The sequence below is a fragment of the Labrus mixtus genome, chromosome 2 (assembly GCF_963584025.1).
Source record: "Labrus mixtus chromosome 2, fLabMix1.1, whole genome shotgun sequence".
Classification (NCBI taxonomy): domain Eukaryota; kingdom Metazoa; phylum Chordata; class Actinopteri; order Labriformes; family Labridae; genus Labrus; species Labrus mixtus.
In genome coordinates, this window is record NC_083613.1 from 12,312,403 (window position 1) to 12,325,212 (window position 12,810).

Sequence of the window (12,810 nt, forward strand, 5' to 3'; positions counted from 1 at the left end):
CACGCTAAATGCACGCTCCGGGGGGCCGGGCACTACGACCTTTTTTTTCTTTTTTTTTTAAGATTTACTTTTGAGCTTTTTGTGCCTTTTAATGGAGAGATAGGACAGTGCATAGAGCTGGAAATCAGGGAGAGAGAGAGTGGGGAATGACATGCAGGAAAGGAGCCACAGGATTCGAACCCGGGCCGCCCACTTGGAGGACTCAGCCTCCTTACATGGGGCGCGCGCACTAACCACTGCGCCACCAGCGCCCCAACGACCTTTTTAAAAGGAAAGCCAAGCAAATATGTTTTGTTATCATTTCTCAATTTCTCGATCTGATAAAAAAAAATGAACCGTGACTCAAATCTGCAAAGTGTATCAATAAATTCGATCCAGCTTCTTGATTCAGAAGATTCTTTTAAGACTTCCCGTGACCAAAGTCATTCGGTGCACGTGCAGAGATAACTGCTTGTCATTCATCAATACACATCACTAAGCACGGATGAATGCCACATAGGTGCTTTGCTGGACAACCCCACTCCACGTCTTCAGCCAGCGCCTACTGGCCTGATATTGAGTTACAAGAAACCAGGTAGTAAGTAGGTAAGTAGGCTGTGGGGGCATAAATATCCAATCTGAGGTCTGAGTCGACGTGGTCAGTCCAAAGTGTGTTGGCACGGACATTAATCCCTGGATTTGTCTACCAGGCATTCCTGAACAGGCCGAGTGATCCGCTGGACGCTTAACGCTTTTTATAAGGCGAGACCAATCTAAGCCATTAAACAATGCAGACTTAGTGTTCAGGGAGCTTCGTGCTTCTCACAGTGATTCACCTCTCCACCAGAGGAGCAAGAAAATAATCATCCAGTGTAGTGAAAACATCTTCGACAGGTTCAGCAAGAGAGAGAGAGAGAGAGAGAGAGAGGAGGCACAGGTCGGATTTGAACCCAGGCCGCCCACTTCCAGTACTATAGCCTCTGTGGGGCAACACTCTCAAACCACTTGTCCACCGTACATATTCTTGATTTTACAAATTCATGCAAGATTTAGCTTGTTTTGCTAATTTAGGTCACGTTAGCTTAATCTCTTTATCCCTCGTCGTCGAGCAGATTTTTCTCCCAACACATTGTTTGAAAATTCTTCCATGGATTGACGTCGAACATTTCATTTTTGATGTATTATTTGCAGTCCCACGTTGCACATTATGACTTTAAAAGGAATGCAGGCGCAGCCCCCCTCTGCAACAACATCTGACGGGACATTAATAGCTCTGGTGTTCTGCGCTGGCGAGCCTCGCCCCCTCGTGTTGACACAGTTGGTGTTTGTGCAGATGACCTTGATGACTATCAGGGGCAGCCGAGGTCCCTCAGGCCCCCTGCAGCTTGGCTTTGCCGCCAGAACACTAAAGAGGCGCGGCCCACTCTGTCCAGTGGAAACCGCTGACCACCTAGACCGGGAACACACACAGCGAGGTTTTACTCTCAAGTGAGCACTCACCAGTACAAACAGAAGCACAAGGGCCGGGACTGATCCACATCCAGAGAGGAGGACTCAGAAGGTCCTGCAAAGAGACTCCTTCAGAAACAGCTTCATCTCATAGGGCAGCTCGTTTGAATTTGTCTTGTGTGCATAAAAAGAAACCAAAGGTAGGAGATGGTCCCGTCGGGACGCTCCCATACTGAGACTTCAGTTTGTCTGGTACCTAACAACACGTGATTGGTTGGGCTGGACCTTTGTTTACCTTTGTTTGTTTACCGCGTAAAAAGATGATTGTTTTAGATGAGTTTCACCTCAGGACATTTTGAATGTTTGGCCACACCTGCCACCTTGGTGCCTCTCAGCCTATTGGTGTTGAAATCTATAAATATGGGTGTGATCCTTCACATTGACTAGACTTCACAAACACTAAAAGATACAGGACGATACAAAGACTGCGTTTTGCATGCAAACTCCTTCAAAGCATCAAGATTTCATGAAACAAAAAAAAATATGACAGAATGACAACATGTTGGAACTGAAACGTATTTGGACGGTGCTCTGTCTCTCTCTCTTTCTCTCACTCTCTCTCCCTCTCTCTGTCTCTCTCTCTCTCTCTCTCTCTCTGTCTCTCTCTCTCCCTTTCTCTGTCTCTCTCTCTGTCTCTCTCTCTCTTTATCTCTCTCTGTCTCTGTCTCTCTCTCTTTCTCTCTCTCTCTCTGTCTCTCTCTGTCTCTCTCTCTGTTTCTCTCTGTCTCTCTCTCTCTGTCTCTCTCTTTCTCTCTTTCTTTCTCTCTATCTCTCTCTCGCTCTCTCTCTGTCTCTCTCTCTCTCGCTCTCTCTCTGTCTCTGTCAATTCAATTCAAATTATCTTTATTGACATGACAGATCAACAATCTATGTTGCCAAAGCAGTACAGAAAACATTTAGATCAACAAGTGATTACAATATATACAGTAAACAAATACAATATAAATAAAAAACATTAACAATAACATGAATTATTTTTAGGGTGTATTTCTATGAAACATTAAGTGTATTTTGTCTCAGTTTGTGACAATCATGAACATATTTAGCAGCTCGTACTGCACACAGACTTTTCTCTCCACAGAGATAGAGCAGCTTCTGAGGATCAGAGAGATGGAGAAAGTCAGAATATTTATTATAAATGTAATCAAAGAGAGTGAACACAGCCTGGCCTCTCTGGGTCTCTGTCCATTCTGTCTGTGACGGCCTGTTTCTATGGTCAGACTGTGTCCACTCAGTCTGTACATCGTCATGGTTTTCCTTAGTTTCACATCCCTCACTGTGCTCAGGTACTCTGCCAGCTTGTACTCTCTGTTTAGGCTCAAATAGAATTCTAATTTACTTTGTGATTTGGTGCTCTCCTTCCAATATTTGATATAATTGTCTTTTTGTTTTGAGATAATTTAGTTGGGCCAGATTGTTTGGGGTGTGTCCTGAAGCGCTGGTGTTTGAGGGCGGAGCTTCAGGATCAGCTGGCAGAGGGATTGGAGGTGTTTCTAGAATGTGATGGCTCTCTTTTGGATGTTAATGATTAAAGGGTATTGGCCGAGTTCTGCCCTGCATGCATTACTGGCCGTGTGTCTGTGGACTCTCAGGATGTTTCTACACAGTTCTGCATGCAGGACTTCCAGCGGGTGTTTTTCCCATTTGGGGCAGTCTTGGTTGGTTAATGGGCCCCATACTTCACTACCATATAAAATGATTGGGTCTATTATTGAATTGAGAATTTTGAGCCAGGTCCTAATTGGAATGTCAATCTGAATTTTTCTTTTGATGGCATAAAAAGTCCTTCTTCCTCTCTCTTTAACCTCATACACAGCCATGCCAAAATGTCCAGTGGGAGTGATGATGTTTATTGTTTGCTGTGCTGGATTTCTATGTTTCCTAATGTGAATGTGTTTCTCTGAGAGTTGGATCGGCTTTGGAAGGTCATTATTTTGGTTCATATTGACAGTAAGTGCCCATGTTTCTGAGAGGGTGGCTGTGGGGTCATCTCCTACCCAAGGCTGAGGGGTCAGGGGCAGGGCTGGGGTTGAGATCTTGTGTCTGTGGTCTTGGGGTGGGGGGAGAGAGCTGTGTTTGTGAGTCTACAGTCGGGATGAGGGATGTTGGAGAGGAGTATAGGGGCTCTTGTCCTGTATCTGGCTCTTCATGTGCTCCAGCTATCTTCTGAGGCTCCTCTCTCTGCTCTCTGTGTCCTCCTTCATCTTGGCCATCTGGGCACGCAGACTGGTGTTGTCCTCTTGGAGGGTGTAGGTGGTCACTCTCACGTCGTTGATGTTCTTTTGATGTTCCCTTTTCATCTCCTGGAGCTCTTCTCTCAGTTGTTGGATGTTATCGAGTTGTGGGAGTCTGGTCTGGATCTGCTCTCTGAACTCTGTGAAGTCCAGCTCCAGTGAAGAAAGGCTGACTCTTGGTTTCTCCGTCAGCGTTGAGGGCTGAGTGCAGTGAGGGTCTTTGTTTGTTGGTGGATCTTTCTCTTCCTCTTGTTCTGACTCCTCTGTGTCTGCTGGGTCCGTGGTCTCTGTCTCTGTTGTTGACCTGGATCTGGTTTTGTTCACTTCTGTTTTCAGCTCATGAAACATCTTCTTAAATATGTTCAGATTATTGGGGGTTCCCTGGATCAGCACCGTACCTTTAGTTTTCTCGTAGGTGAGGGTCAGTATGGGGTTCTCTGTATCCAGCCCTTCATCCTGACAGATGGTCACTCTGCCACCACGGCCGATTCCCTCTTTGAAGGTGTGCTGGTAGCTGTTACAGACAGCATTTCTCCACAGCTCTGTGTGCTTGGTGTGGAAGATCAGGTTGTTAATTATTGTCTTGCCGTTGAGGGAGGTGTAATCTGCACTCTGGGTTGTCTTGTAGGGTCTTTTCTTTATAATTCTTCTTGTACACTTTTACACTGAGCAGGATATTCAATGTCTCTGCATTCCGTTGTCTCCATGGCAACCAATGTAATCAACTGTCAGCTCCTTGTTAGCTAGCTCTTTATTTTGGGTTTTAAAATCAGTTTTAGGTTATTTTCTTTAAGATAGGTAAACAAAGTAATGTCCTTCTTTTTACAGAGAGGGTCTCTAGAGAGGGTCTCTAGAGAGGGTCTCTGGGATGGATGGCTTACCAGTCCTTTGTTTTTCAGTCTCCAGATTGTCAGTTGGTCAGCTTAGTTCAGTTGTCCACTGAGGCAGATCCAAGTGTTCAGCTGGTTAGCTAGCTTTCTTTTTCAGACTTCTGTCTTTAAAAAGACTTGAAGTTGAAGATTTCTTTAGATTATTTTCTTCAGAGTACCTTTAGGAACCTATTTATCAAATTATTTCTGTGTTTACTCACGGTTCCTTCATCCAAAAGTTGTTGTTTTTAAGAGCTCATCTTCATGTCAGTTTGAGTCTCTCTCTCTCTCTCTCTCTCTTTTGAGTGTTTTAAATGTCCAGAAATAACAAAGCATGGGAGAAGACAAGGTATGAAGCAGACTCTTCTTTTGTATTTCACTCATTCCTGCCTAATTTGTGTTTTGGTATCCTTTGCCTCCTCCTTACAGACTTCAAACACACACAATGAGCACATAACATTTAAAGCAGAGAAAGGAGTCTCCTGCTGATTGTGTCAGATGTCATCGCTCAGACACAGAATACGGCTGTGAGTTTTACTGGAAAGCTCCCAAAAGCCTCTGATGCAGAAAGTAATAATGTGTTTGTGTCTGTTTTCTGTTCTAGTTGGCCAGACGTTGTTGACTCGAGCGATCCCCCGAGAGGTAAGAATGTCTGCTTCAACACGCACCATGTCAGCTCCTGCACACCTGTTGACTGCATCAACGGCTCAGCTCGCTGGAGAGTGTTATTTTACACCATAATGCTCATACCTATAAATGGGAAATAAAAGTCTGAAGTTTTGGTGTGTGGCACTCAGTGGAAAGCTTTGAGTGAGGGACATGGCTTTGGTTTGTGTTACGCTTAAAAAACTGCTTTTTAAAGACATTTAACTGGGATGGAAGTTATCCTTGGGGGCCACGGTTAGATCCACTATTTTTAGTTTCGATATGATTCTGATAAATATGTACCGATACTGATCCAATCCCAGCATTGCAATGTATTGGCTTCACAAACAAACAGGAAGCAGCAACAGCTGTCAGGTTTTCAAAATAAAACTGAAGTTTAAGAATTGTACGTTGATCACATAGAAGGAGCTGTTCCATCATTCTTTATCTCTTTTTTTTTTTTGCTTATGGAACTAAACTCTTGCACCATTGGAAAACGTACCATGAAAATGAGTTATCAGAGACACCAGAGTTTATGTTCAGAGAGGTCTTCCTGCTATGGCCGTCGTCGCTCACTGTCTCTTTACCGCTCTCGTCTCAGAGTCTCTGTCTTATCTCACCCTCCCACTCTCTCTCTCTCTCTCTCTTTCTGTCAGACACCTCTGGAGCATCTCTCTCGTTATCTATGTCCCAGTTTGGCATATCTCCCAGGTCCAGGTCCCTCAAGGTCAGATGGAAAAAAACAAAGCAGTGCTTGCTGACGTGTCTCACTGTGTCTCAGAGTACTGCTGCAGACCGCGCAGGGCGACAGTTTTCTTTTCATCTGAGTGTCTCTTCCTTCATGCGACCATCTGGACCCTCTCGTTGTGTGTGTCTCTGCTCACTGCTGTGGTATGCTGATGATACGTTGGTTTATATTTAGACCGGTATGCTGGACGGTATGGCACACAGCATGATTTGGAATTTGCATGTCGATCCAATCCACATGCATGGCTACATTTCAGGACAGAGTAGCAGTTAGCAGCAGGAGCGAATACGTTCTCTGCAGGATTCTTTTCTGTGGTCGCTTCCTTTGGTCTGACCAGAACAGAGTTTGTCCTGTGTTTTTCATGTTGCATTTCTGTTCATGTTCATACTGGTAACATACCTCCAACAGATCAGCGAGTGTGTCCAGACATTGTATCTGATCTTTTTCTCTGCAACACCATGATTCAGTATAATAATCACAGACTCTGCTGCAGCTTTCTCAGTGGAGCTGACGGATTTTGTGATTTGTAATTTTCTGCTGTTTGGAGTGCAAACAACAGCGGAGCCATCTGTCTAAGCTCGCACTGCTCCATTTCGAAATTACACCACAATGGAAAGTGGATTAACAGCTGCTGATGTTAGCCAGTAATGAGATTCCTCGTGTTTTGCTGTGATGAAGTTTATCCTGCACTGATAATATTCATACTCGTATTTAAGAGGAATTATGTATTCTTGTATTATGTAGAAATATTGACACTGGATGGTAGTACGATGAGAACCAAGGGACTCTTTCTTCATTAGTCTAGTCTTTGAAACATCAATAACACATTGAGAAGACAAACTGCAACAAGAGCATTCATTTTGAGTCCATTATTCTCCTCTGCTCTGTGTTTGGTCACCACCGACTCCTGTGTGACTTTCCATCTCTTTAGCTGATAAACGGCCAAGCAGGTGGATTAATATTGTACTTAAAAACAGGTCATGTATAACACAGATTCTTCTCTTATGATAAACATTGAAAACTTTTCATTAATCAGCTCGTTGATGAGAGAAGGCATCTCCTCTGCAGTCATCTGGACGCCATCAGCTCGCCGTAACCACACACCGGCTGCCCACATCAGCGTCTCAGCAACCACAAACATTCCCTCAGTCGGCACTTTTTGTAAAACAGGTTCAAGTTTTTTGACATACTTCGCTGCTTATTTGACAGATATGTAACAAACTTTCAAAAAAGACCACGACAGGCCAGATGCAGGAATGATTGGTCCACTGATTGGGGGCGAGACACAGACACAAACCTGCAACTCTACGAGCTGGCTCGCAAATATTTGTGTGTACCAGGATCGTCTCTGTGCTCTGAACGGTTGTTCTTGGAATATTGTAAATTAAAAAAAGACAAGCCAGTCATCATATAAAACACCTTTAAGGAGGTCGACACCCGCTCTGACACGAGGAGGCGGTGGTGCTGTTTGGTCAGTGGGCGTGCAGGTCTGCCTGGATCGGCTATACGTCAGAGTGAAACGTGCAGAAGACGGGACTCAATCTGAGCTGTTTTCAGTCACAAACCACTCTGCTACTTCTTCCTTTCACACGCTGCCACGGCCTGTAGGTTGAGCCACCGCGTATGAACCACAATCGAACATGTGTAACCACTCCATGTCGTGGTAGAGCGTACACTGTTTTGTGATAAACACTGATCTCAATCAAAGCGGCTCTTTTCCATGCACTGACGCCCAGCGATCTGTCTTTACAAACTGTTTTAATTATCAGGGTGTTTCCCTGATGAATAACATCTGTTGCCACGGTGACTCATCTGTCCTGACAGCATCCAGAGGAGGAGTTTGGGTTGTGTGTGAGCCCACTCGCTCTATGTGGTTTGTTGGCCTCTGCTGTTTGTTGTGTTAGAATCATACAGCGAGTTCTGGTGTTCTTGCAGCGGATATATATCTCAAGCTTCATAGCTGTCCATCTATGTGTCTTGGTGTGGTGGTTGAGATGGTGTCCGACTGTGTGTGTCAAAAAATGTATATCAAAGAGCTGCAGCTGGTTCTTTGGCTCGTGCACGTACATGTGCACATATATAATCAAACACATGAGCACATTTAAATGGACCTACAGTGAAGAACACACTTATTATTATCACACATTCACTTTCAGCTCAGCGGCTCTGCGGGGCTTTTGTAGTGCTGAGAGGCCACAAACGACAGCTTTGTGTTCTGGGAGGCTGGGAAAGTTGGACCGCATCACACACACACAACACAGACACAGACACACTTTCTCTTTCATTCTCTCTCACACACACACACACACACTCTTTCTCTTTCATTCTCACACACTCACACACATTTTGGCGGTGTCAGAGCCCGTGCACAGTCGTGCCCGGCTCAATAGGCTGATTCATTAGAGCCTCCTCATGACACCAGAGGAGAAAAACGGGCTCGCAGTCAGAGGGAGAGCGACGAGGCCGGAGTGTTCCAGCCCCCCCGAGTCTGACCCGACACTAACAGGTCACCCTTACCACACATGTTTCTGTGTGTCTGAGTCATGTTGAATTCACAGATTCTGTGGTACTGAAGTGTTTGAAACAAGACATCTGTGAGCAGACGCTTTAGGTTACAACGAGACGTTGGTATTATGGGTATAATGAATGGGTTTAGCACTTCTTAGGATCTTACTCATTACCTCATGTAAGTGCAATGTTTGCTCTTAGATCGTGAGAAAGGGTGTTTTTTTTATCAGGTAGGTAAGGGTTAGGGAGCTTAAATAACATCAGTGAGAAAAGATGGACCAGCTCAAACACTTACACAATGCCTGTTTCTGGGAGGGGAGCTGTTGTGTTTCCTCCAACCAATGACAGCGCAGCAGGTGAGTTTAGGAGCAGGTAAAGTGTTGTAAACCTTGTGTTGTCTTTTACCCGTGGACGTGGAGTTGGTCTGCTTCCTGTTGGACAGGCAGGTGACAAACACCGATGGTTAGCTTGTGCTAGCTTGCGTTAGCTTGCAGTGTAGCTACAAGCAGTAAACGTACACACTACGTCCTGCAGGGGGCGTGGTTTCTGGGGGCGATGAGCCCGGGAGGAGGGGCCCAGTTTGAATGTTTACAAACATTTCTACAGAGTCCACCTTTAAAGACGTTGTAAAAGTTCAGAATTTAAACACCATCTTGATTTATTTTATCGGTGCTCATCAGAAACCTTGATGTTTCGACGAAATCAACAGCCTCCATCACACATCATGACTCACAACGGGCCCTGAATAAGAATCCTAAATGTTCCCTCTCTGGAGTCGTTCTGTCCTCATGAAATCGCTCACACACAAAATATCCAACCCCCCTTTTATTTTCTTCTCAAGAGCTCATCTCAAATGAAATTCTCTCTGCAGGAGAGATTTCTCTTGATTTTTTAGGAGGGGGTTGTTGTTTTATCAAATCTCATGATTACAGGATCTGGCACCTCGCAGTGGAAAAGAGCTGCAGAGAGGAGCGGCTGTCGTAAGAAACGGCGCTTGGCAGCCAACTGTGTTTGTCTGGATCCTTCCCTCGCTGTCTCCACTGGAGCCGAGGAGACTTAGAGCTCGGGCCCCCTGTCCATGAAGGACACACACACACACACACACACACTCACACTCACACACACACACACACACACACACACACAGACACACACAGACACACACGCACTCACACACACAAAGACACACACACAGACAGACACACGCACACGCACACACACACACACACACACACACACACAGCCACACACGCACTCACACAGACAAAGACACACACGCACTCACACACACACAGACACACACACACAGACTTTGTACACAGTGTTTTCGTCTTTGCGATGGAGTTAAAGGTGTTAAACTTATCCGCATGCGTCCCAGTTTAAAGAATTGGATGATTCGATTTAAGAGGAGAACACGTTAACCTGCAGACGTGTTCAGAGTGTCACTCGTTGAAGTTCAAGTCCCCGGTCATGGCGAGCTTTTTTATCGTAATGAGCACCTCCTGACCCTCATTATCTGAAACACCATGTTTACTTCTGTCACATGGTGTTACAGTCAAAGTGGTCAATTAAAGAGAACACACCCCCTTCTTATTCGCACAGGCTAAGAGTCTCTGCACCCCCTGCTGTGGGGGGGGGGGGTCCTCTCAGGACTCGAGTTGACTGAATTCTGCAGATAAATACGGAGGAAGAAGTCCGGGGGGGTCAATGAAGCGAGGTGCCTCGGATTATTTGTCAGCTTTATTTACTACAAAGACATACACTCATACTACATGAATAATTTATCTGAAGTCATATTTTGTCTACAGCTGCAGCCAGCGAGCGGAGTTTATTAAACCACATCAATTATAAATATAATCACCTTCCAAGATCCTCTCTGACACAGTCCCAGGTCTTAAAGGATCGCCCCGCAGCTGCTTGTTCCCATAAAGAGACAAATCTGTACAGCATCATCTGATCAGTGTGACATCCTATGGCTCACATTTGTCCACATAAAGGACCGTCAGTGATTGGGTTACATCCTGCATCACCTGCAGACTTTGTGTGCAGAGCTGGACGCGGGTCCTTTTGGCTTACTCTGGCATATTTACCGAAATGTTTATTATTATGCAATGTCCCTGTAAAATAATAAAAAATGTGTAAAATGTTTGTATGTTCAGCAGACATCTGGTGAGTCTGCAGCGTTCAGGATAAACCGATGGATGCATACTGACAGACGAGCAGTTAGACTTTGATTGATGATTTAAAATGCATAAATCTCTCGGAACGGTTCAGAATTAAAAAAAACATATAATTACCCACTTTCATAGATTTACAACTTACTGCTGACTGTGGAGCTCCGCCTCCTCTCGCTGAACCGATGATTACCAACCGGAGTGCTTATTAACGCACAGCGAGCAGACACCAGAGTGCACTTCTCCATCCTCCTCCTTCCTCCACTTTAAGGAGATATTGTAGAAAGTCACCATTCTGCTCATTTCTCCATGTGAATCACTTTTTAACCCTCGGAGGCGCCGCACGTTTCACTCAAGTATGTGCTAATGTTAGAGCAGACGTCCAGCCCGGGAGGTGCTGCAGGACGCCATGAGGAGAGGTCTGTTCTGGGCCAGGTATGCACAGTGTGAGGGAGTTATAGGGAGACTGTTTTAAGGCTTTCACACCTGCAGAAACGCTCCTGAAGTGTTCATGCTGAGCATCATGTGTGAACACAAACAGCTGAATGTTTCTCTCTTCACCCGGAGTTTGTCCTCCAGCCTCCTCGTATTTATTCTGCAGAAAGTCAGAGTGATCTGATGTGAGAACGCAGCAGGATATAATCAGGAGAATTCACCTGGAGCGAGTGGGAGGGGGGTGGAGATATGTTCAGGAGTGTGTGTGTAAAAACAGCTGATGATCGTCCACTAGTGTTTCAGCAGGTTTTGAAAGTATGCAGAATCACAGGAGACAGAAAAGCAGGCTGAGCGGAGAACAGGAGAGACAGTTGCTTTGGCTTTAATAGAAAGCAGAGAGAGATCCACTTTAGTAACTCATGATGTCCAGCCTGCCCAGGTGCATGACAACAAATGAAGTGGCGCCGGCCCTTTCAACCTGAAGGAAACCCGAGTGAGGAGAGATGAGTCAGCAAATAATTAATAATATATTCATCAATGGTTATCTGCATGCAAGTGAAAACCATTTACTCTCTGATGTCACCTCTCAGTGGATTCACACTTCCCGGGGTCTTTGTTGAGGTCTTTCTTTAAAGGCTTAATATGCGACTTTTTGATCCAGCACATGTCGCCCTTGAGCACCAGCATGAAACCAAAACAACTCGAGCTGCATTGTTGTGTTAGCATGCTAATGCTAGCGATCTTTATTATGCTCGTATCTTCACACTGCATGTAAATTTACCTGAAATTACCGTGATCTAGAAACACAGTTAAGCAGTGAGTACAGTATGTTATTCTTCTTTTCTCTAGTCCCTCAACTGAACAACTTTTATATGCGAGGGATGAGCCGGCCGGCCGTCCGGGCGATGTAAACAAACTGAAGATAGGACTCAGAAAACTCTGAAAACATCACAGACAGTGGGACTTGGGTGTTACACTCATTGTAGACAGTCATGTCTCACAGAGTTATTTTCAGAGGATATACTTGATTTCTATTACATTTAAGTGTGAAAAATCGCATATAAAGCCTTTAAGGGTCAACCGGCAAAGCTGGACTCTGAAGGTCTCAGAGGGCCCTCTCCTCAAAACGAGCCAATCAGCTGAAAACTACAAATTCTAGACGACTCTCAGGATGCCGTTTATTATTCACACAGCCAGGAAATAGTTTCCAGTGTGGGACGTTGTCTGCTTTCATCCCTGACCAGGATTGATCATCTCGTCCTCAACGTACTTTGACAAACATAAAACCACACTTCCCACTCAGACCAGTAAGCTGCAGATCCCTGCCACTTACAGGTTGACAGCTGGGTCTACAGTAGCTGGGTCTGAGTGTCTCCCCAGAATCCTCCTCTCTTAGGCTGAGTTATTGATTCTGAATTGATTTGGGCTCAGCTGGCTCGCTTGCTTTCTGAGCAGACTTTGGGACTGAAGCATGTTTTTGAGCTTCCTATAATTATTGTCTGGTTTCTGTGCAGGTCAGCAGTAAAGCCGAGTGTTCACCCTCTGAAAGGAAGCAGCGATTTAAAAACTCATCTGGGATTTGTTTGTTTCTCTGAGCGACCATAAATAACACACACAGCAACACAGTGTGTGTGTGTGTGTGTGTGTGTGTGTGTGTGTGTGTGTGTGTGTGTGTGTGTGTGTGTGTGTGTGTGTGTGTGTGTGTGTGT

The 12,810-nt window shown here is 45.1% G+C and overlaps 1 protein-coding gene across 1 annotated transcript in view; it reads left to right on the forward strand.

Moving 5' to 3' along the window:
* Positions 1-12,810, forward strand: part of add3a (adducin 3 (gamma) a) — a 100,677-nt gene that overhangs the window by 13,939 nt on the left and 73,928 nt on the right. The window contains exon 2 of the mRNA XM_061064515.1: positions 5,196-5,233. The gene's annotated coding sequence lies outside the window, so the exon portion shown is untranslated. The remainder of the gene's footprint in view (positions 1-5,195; positions 5,234-12,810) is intronic.